This window comes from Mytilus trossulus, chromosome 1 (assembly GCF_036588685.1).
Source record: "Mytilus trossulus isolate FHL-02 chromosome 1, PNRI_Mtr1.1.1.hap1, whole genome shotgun sequence".
Lineage (NCBI taxonomy): Eukaryota > Metazoa > Mollusca > Bivalvia > Mytilida > Mytilidae > Mytilus > Mytilus trossulus.
This window is the reverse complement of record NC_086373.1, coordinates 71,760,603-71,769,395: the sequence shown is the minus strand read 5'-3', so window position 1 is coordinate 71,769,395 and position 8,793 is coordinate 71,760,603.

Below are 8,793 nucleotides of genomic sequence, written 5' to 3'. Positions count from 1 at the left end.
TAATTGCATCTCTAAGAACACAGTCTTACCACCAAAGACATGAACACAATTAAAAACGATTTATTTCTTACAATCCATCCTGAGGTATAAAAACTACCAACAATGAAAGATTGACATTGTTTTCGACATAAATATTAGTAAAAGAGGGACGAAAGATACCAAAGGGACAGTCAAACTCATAAATCTAACACAAACTGTAGCTAAAAATGAAAAAGACAAACAGAAAAACAATAGTACACATGACACAACATAGAAAACTTAAGAATAAACAACACGAACCCCACAAAATACTAGCGGTGATCTCAGGTGCTCCGGAAGGGTAATCAGATCCTGCTCCACATGCGGCACCCGTCGTGTTGCTTATGCGATTACAAATCCGTTAAATAGTCTAATTCGGTAGGTCAAATTATGAAAGGGAAGGTGGTTGCAGTTACGACGTAAGGAAAATATCCGATATCATTTGTGAAACGGTTATTCCATAACGGTCAACCAACTCGTGATGGCGTCGGTAAAATTTACGAAGGGATGATTTAAACTTCACCATTTGGAACTCATGGTTTAATAGCTTCCTTGTGAGCAGTAACCCTCGATCAAGAAAATCATGATAGGAAATGCAAGCGCACGGGAATATCGTATCAATTGGGAGATATATACCCCGTATGCAGATGCTGCTGGAATGTTGCTACTTAGAAATGGAAAGTTCACAATTGGAAAGCTGAAATCATCTCTTTTGTCGTAAAGTTTTGTCTTCAACCGACCCTCATTGTCAATTTCTAGATGTAAGTCAAGATATGAAGCCGACTTAACTGTATCTATAGTATCCTTTATCTCCAATTCGATGGGATGGATGCGTTCCACATAGTCACCAAATTTTGAATCATGTAATGAAAGAACGTCATCTATATAGCGGAAGGTAGAGTTAAAGGATATTGCTAACTTCTTATCTTTCTTCCTAAGAAGTTCCTGCACGAAGTAAGCCTCATAATAATAAAGAAACAAGTCAGCAAGTAGATGGGCACAGTTTGTTCCCATTGGGATGCCGACAGTCTGTTGAAAAACACGTCCTCCGAACGTAACAAATATGTTGTCAATCAAGAAATCAAGCATCTGGATAATATCGGTTTCAGAAATTTTTTTGTTTGAATCAGAGTGATTCTTTACAAAGTAGGATTTATCCCTCCCTAAGACAAGATACTTGTATCTACATTGGCCATTCTTTTTTATGAAGCAAAGTAGTACCAACTCTTTTAATTTGTCTTTTAGTTTGGAATGTGGAATACTTGTGTAAAGAGTAGAAAAGTCAATGTTTTAATACTGTTACAAGATGACAGAGAGTTAGATTGTATGTACTCTAAAAGATCTTTGGAATTTTTAAGTATCCACCTCTGATTCACGCCACCTCTAGAATAGGCAGTTTCACAATAACTTTGAAGCCCGTCTTTGATTGCTGATAAAACAGATGTTAATAATTTAGAAAGGGGTTTCGTGGAGCACTTGGAAGACCCAGCAATATACCGTTGTTTGTAAGAACACTGATGTAGTTTAGGTATTCAATACAGTGATGAAAGATCCAGTTCTTCATCTTTGGTTGAAATACCAAAGGAACAAAGAACAGACCTATGATTATCCAGATTTTCCTCTTTGGTAAGTGTCGTGAGGGTATATGTTGAGTGTCCAAGGGAATTGTCTATACCTAATTCGTTTATCAAGCAATTAATGTAATGACTTTTACAGACAAAAACGATTTTATTTGGGGCTTTTTCTGCGGGGACAACAACATATTTATCATGGAGGTCGGATAGGTGTTTAGCAACATTTGGGTCTTTGAAGATTGACGTAGCATGGGCATTGATGGACCCATACAGTTTCTTAATTCTGATTTGTATTAACGACCTCACTGCCTTAATCCATTCGGATAGAGTGTCTACGTCTTCCTTCTCGCGATTAGCCCATTGCCTGGCATAATCCTCGACTGAATCCATCAAAATTTTAAAGTTGTATTTCCAATTGATGGATTTAGGCTCACGATATGTCGGACCTTTCGATAACACATTTCGTAGAGAAGTGTTATTAACAATATTAAGGTCACCGGTAATAACGTGGCCAGCAGGATTATATGTGAATTGTGAACTAACAAAAGTGCAAGCAGGAGGTTTAGACTTGAAGTCGTCAATATCGAGATCCTGCAAAACGCGTTTGTAATTGAAAATTGAAAATTGAAACAATAGGTTTGGTATAGGTATAAGAAATTATTGGTACACACTGCTAGCTGGTCTTTGAAATTAGGAGGTATTTTCGATTGAACTAATTGATGAAGGATATTGCCTAGGTTGACGCCATCGAGACCTTTGTTGGCTAAGGAAAGATTTAGAAAAGATCTTTTCTCTTTTTAATCTTTTTCAATGCGAACTGGATTGAAAAGTCTGTGATTTGCAATTATAGCTTGAAGTTTGTATTGGTTTGAATGAGGGTTTGTAACAGTGGATTCCAAACATAAATTGAAAAGAGAATGAAGTTTTGAAAGGGGTAATGAATAAAGTTTAGTGCGAATGCGATGAATACCTAACGGTTTTTGTATGAATGGCAGCAAGTCTTTAATAGCGACATCATGCAGAGAGGGTGATGTGTAATGACGATGACCAAGACTGCGTCTACGTCGAGGAGTCGAGTTGAAAATATTCATCACATTCACCGAGTTACACGAAGGACTAGATAGAATACCTATACCATCAATTTTGTCATTGCAGCCATACGGTGTTGCAGTTCTCAATTGTCTAATCCAGTAGTCTTCTTTTTGTCTACGGAGAGTCGTTGAAAGATTACGATTGTTAGAGCTGTGGTATATCTTTTCGATAATGCGAACTGTCATAGATACGATGGAATGATCGGGCTGATTTAAATGCTGGTATAGAATGTCGTTAGCATTGAGGATAATGTCTGATCTATGACCGCACATACGTTTGTTTGGCCTTCCTTTCGTTTCACCGACGTATACTAATCCTCAAAGGTTGCACTCTAATCCGTAGACGACATTTATCGATTTACAATTCAGATCATCGTAACTTTTGGTAAAATATGACTTCTTGGTCAAATTGCTAGTGAATTCAGCATCTGTAATTAAAATAGCACAAGTTTTGCAGCCTTTGGTCTCACATTTTGAAATGCGACAGAGTTGTACTGTGTCATCAAAAACCAAAATGTCTTTAAGGAGAACTGAACATGGATGTATATGTGTAATATTGCTATTGTCACTAGGACAATGATCTGAATGAGTCGTGTTTAGGATATTTGTCATGTCCGATAATGAGGGGACACCTGCCGTATCAGACGACACCGTGTCCATGGTGACGTCTGTTTCGGACCTTTTTATACTGGGCGACGTCCGAGCCAGTTTCCTGTTAGTTCTTCGTAAATTCATGCAATTGTAGTTTTGCTACTGGGCGGATGATGTCCTCGGGGACAAAATGTCCACCAGCAGAGACATCGACTCCGGACATGGTAATAAAAGAGGGACGAAAGATACCAAAGGGACAGTCAAACTCATAAAACTTACAACGACATGGCTAAAAATTTAAATGACAAACAGAAAAAAACAATAGTACACATGCTCCACATGCGGCACCCGTCGTGCTGCTTATGTGATTACAAATCCGGTAAATAGTCTACTAGTAACATTACAGAAATTTCAATTTGTGTAAACGTATTCATACTTTAGGAAAACCAAACAGAATTTTAATGCTGTTTTATAATATTCCTACAAAATTCAAAATATTGACACCTCTGTTATTCATTCACTGTTATGTTTAATGTAGCAATCCATCGTGAGGTATAAAAGTAAGTATTGTAACTTTTTTTTATTGTTATTAAAATAAAAAGTTGTAACCTTAGACTTCTAGAGATCGTAATTTGTTAAACATTATTCATCGTTTGGGACGAAAAGAACAAACTTGTAATGTCAAGGTAAAATATTCTAACAAAATGATAAAATATTGGAAGCTTTTTTTTTAAATGGGACTAAAAAGTTATAATTTTTTAACTGAACTTTCTCCATTTTAACAGTACTACCCGTGACATTGTCTTAAGGATGTCGATCATTTGTTCACCTTCTTTTTTTTTAATGGAACGTGCTAACTGTACGTAAATAAATATGTTTAAACTAACTGTACCAGGTGATTATCTAAATACATGTAGTAATAATAGGTGAGCCAGGTATATCTTAATTACATGTATGTTCAAGGTGTCACAGTTGGTGTGTTTTGATAGAATTCTGCATGCGATGTTATCATAATAATAAAATTATATATCAGCATGTCGGTTTAAAACTATAATTCTTTTTTCTTACTTTTCATGTCTGTGTGGCCAAAACTAATAATTTATTTATGTACAAGTTAAAATTTTGTTTTTCTCGGAAGATATACCCTTGATATTATAGTAATGTATAGAAGGGAAAAAAATTGCAATGATACAGAAAAATATTGTCTTTAAATATTGATATAAATATATGATTAAAAAAGTTATGTTATTTTCGGTATTTACTTTGAGCAGCAAACAGTGCCGGTTTTCGGTTTTTTTTAGATGCAGAGCTCATTAATTATGCAGGAATGTGTTTGAACGGTTATGACCTAGACCTTAAATAGCTTAAATAGCAGCGGTCGGCATATGAAAAACGAAACTTTTATAAACAATCGAGTTCATTTCTTAACTTTTCTCCTACTTATGTGTATAATTTCCCACTTCTTTAATTTCATAGATCTCTTTAATAAATGATCTAATTAGAGGTCGGTCATTTAAAAACGTATCAACCGCATCGTATAAGTTGACATTTCCGCATCTGCAGATATATATTAAACAAATATTATGTGATCCCGAGCTTAAGACAATTATACGTTTTTGCTTCATTTTTGTCATTAGGATCTTTTCGAAACAATCAAACATTCACTTTCGATATTTGCGATAGTGGTGTTTTGTAAAAACCAAATAAGAGGGTTTATCAACTACTTTTACATGGCCTTTAAAGGAGCCAATGTAGGACAGGAACTCGAATATCGTATTGTACAATACTTAAATAATCCAGTTAAAAAATATCTCAAGATCATCTTACATGAATAAACACAAAACAAAATCAAATGTATTACTTATATACATGTAAGGAACTTTGAATATTGTTCATTTGCGATTTATCACAAAAGGTAATAGAAACAAGAGTTTTCTTCAGATGTCATATAAATACATTTTTAAAAAAATAGACAGTACTGAGTATCACTCTATTTGTCAAATAACAATTTGGTTCTACGTGATCACAAGTTAATACACACACAAACGATTTTACCGTATTCACTTCTTTTATGTCTGTAAACTGTTCCAACTATCCGGAATATCTTTAAAAGTCGGATTACAAGTTCCACAAAAACTCGATATTCCAAATTGTTTTGTTAATTTTTGCATTAGAAATTAATTAGTTGCCCATTTGCATTATTGAAAGTACATAAAATTAAAGCTCGGGATTACATACTGTTTATTTGGTATATCTGCAGATGCGGATACGTCAACATATATGGTAAGATTGATACTTAATTAAATGACCGACCTCTATATGTCTGGTCCTTCATTTTATCTTAAGATTTTTCACTTATGTAAATTATAAAGCGTGGTGGTGAGGTACGGAAGGAGCAATATTTATTTTTAGAACTTGTTCACTTTTCTCACGCATTTTCATCTGTTCATGTTAAAGGCTATATTCCTTTTGATAAATGATTATATTGAGTACTGTTCATCTAAAATGATACCTTTTGTTTGAAATATCTCGAGTATTTAAAAAGAATAATCTAAAGTATGAAATACTTTTATTTTACTTATTGTCTGTCCATTGATAAATTTTAGATTCGTAATATTTCGATTTTGTATTTTAAATATTTTTTATAATTCACTTTAGATTACTTGTCAATATATATAGAAGAAGATATATATTTCTATTATGGGCTTCAAAGGGCATAAATATCTAAGATGTCAATACATAGATATTGGAAGATGTTGTGTGAGTGCCTACAGGACAACTCTCCATCCAAATAACATTTTTTTTTAAAGTTAACCATTATAGGTCAATGTACGGCCTTCAACACGGAATATTGGCTGCTAGCTAGCTTTAAATATGGCTTCAATTTGCTGCTATAATTAAAATTTATAAGTGGCTGAGAACTTAATTGCCGAGTAAACAAACAACTGATGACTTATTGACCAATTAAGCACCTGTTCACTAAACATTCAATCATTCATCCATATCCATTCACTCCTTAGCTTGCCGTTGTCGAGTCAACACGTACGCGTCGATCTCAAAGCAATTACAGGAGAAGAATACGGTCTGTTGTTTTTTGATCAATTGTTTAGTTAGCATTTAAAATAATTTTTATTTTTAACTTAAATTCAATTTCACTTCTTTTTATTATTTCTTTGTAAGTTTATAAATTTTATTTTTTAATCTTTAGGTTTTAAACTTTATTTTTACTAAATAAGTTTAAATAATTTAATATTTTTGCTAAATAAGTATTAAATATTTTAATAGGCTTAAGTTTAATCTATTTTTGCTTTAATAAATCTAATTAAAAGTTCAGATAAATATGAGCAATATGACCAACAACAAAAGGAAAATTGACTCAAGAAGTCCACAACAAGGGGAATCACCTGATTCCAAAATTTACAAACAAAGTCAAGGCAATTCGCCAATACAATATCCAAAAAGGCAAGAATCAAGCCAAACCAAAACTAAAAGCCCTGTGTCACTCAATGATAAGGGCAAAAAAATGTTTCCCCCTAGTGAAACACTAATCATAACATCAAGGGCAAAAAAGTTCATGCTACTGACCCTTAACTCTCTCCATTATCTGCTAATAACCATGATAGGAAGTGTTAATGATCTAGCCATAGAAATAAAACCACTTAAAAACAGTGTGTTGGTTTACGCACCATCTGAAACCATAAGGAGAAAGTTACTTGGCTTGACTAAACTGGGTAATTTCCAAATAAAAGTGTCTAAATTTGATACTGAACATAAGCAGAAAATAACTATTCAAGCAGCTGCTACAAATGAAATTAACGAAAATAAGGTTACTAAAAATAGAGTCTATAAAGTTATACCTAAACCTGTTGATACTGAAATCCTAAATATTAAAAAGCAGGAAAGTATGCTAAGACAAACAGGGGCAGATATAAAAATTGTAAAACAGTTAGGTAAAGCTGGTTATCTATTAGTAACGCTATCGGAAAGAGATTCCATACTTAAATCTATCCCCTTAAACAATCAGGGACAAAACATAGAGTATGATTTACTGCCATATAAACCTAACCCTAAATTTTGTACTAAATGCGCAAGTCTAGGACATTATGCCAAACAATGCAGAAAATCTATAAATACGTGCATTAAATGTGCTGGTAAACATGCAACAAAAAACTGTAATGGTAAAAATTTAAAATGTAACAACTGTGGTGGTAAACATCAGGCAATAGATAAATCATGCCCCAAATATATATTCCAAAAACAGGTGTTGGAAAATATGTATAGTCATAAAATGTCATTTGACCAAGCTAAACAAAAGGCACAACAAAAATGTGAAACCATACCTAAAATAATTAGCTCCCCAGTGTCAGAGGATGAAACCATACCTAAAATAATTAGCACATCAAATGTCACACCTGGTAAATCATACGCTGACAGTGTTAAATCTAAAGTAATTAACAATGACACGGATATAATTAGCGATAATGAAGCCACTATGTCACCGGTAGATAATCCGGAAATAAGCGTAGATAAAAATTTAAATATTGAAACAGAGAATACACAAATAGAAGATCAAACCCCCATTATTCCTAATAAAGATAGAAAAAATATCTCAGAGATCCGCAAAACTATAATTGAACCATCAAGTCAAGACGTTAGTGATTTAAAAAACTGGGAAAACCTAATCACAGAGATACGGCATATAGCAGACAAACATGGGGATATCTCTGTTCCCATCATGAGACTCTTTCAAAAATTTGTCAGAGAGCAATTTAGTAAAGAAATAACAGTTAACGTCATTTAAAGATAATATAAGCAACAATTAATTTAAATAATTAATTAACCGTAATGGGGCTACACATTTTACAGTGGAATGCGCGATCTCTTTATGCGAACGCAAATTCCCTCAAACATTACTTAGACACACATAATAACCCAGAAATTATCTGTGTACAAGAAACTCGTTTTAAAGATAATAGGTACATAAAACTACAAGGCTACCACCCACCAATCATTCGAAATAGAAAGACACCGATTCAACCTAAAGGTAAAAATAAAAAGAAACCTCAAATAGGAGGAGGAGTAGCAATTCATGTTTCGATTCAAGTTAATTTTTCACAACTTAATTTTAATACTGATAACATAGAAGTAGTAGGCGTATCTGTAAACTGTCAAAATAATAAGATAAATATAGTTAATGTGTATAGACCCCCTAGTCAAGATATTAAATTTGATGAATATCAAGAAGTTTTGCATAACTTATCAGATAATATAGTGCTACTTGGAGATTTTGTAACATAATTGAAAAAGTCATAGACCAAAATAACATGATAATTTTAAACGACGGTACAGGAACATATCAAACTGTAACAGGCAACCGAACACAAATAGATCTAACATTAGTCTCCGCATCGTTAGCCAATGACAGTCAATGGTCAGTTTTAGATGAGCAGCTAGGTTCTGATCACTTCCCAGTACTCACCGTATTAAATGCAAAACCGGTTAAAAATAAAGTCTGCACT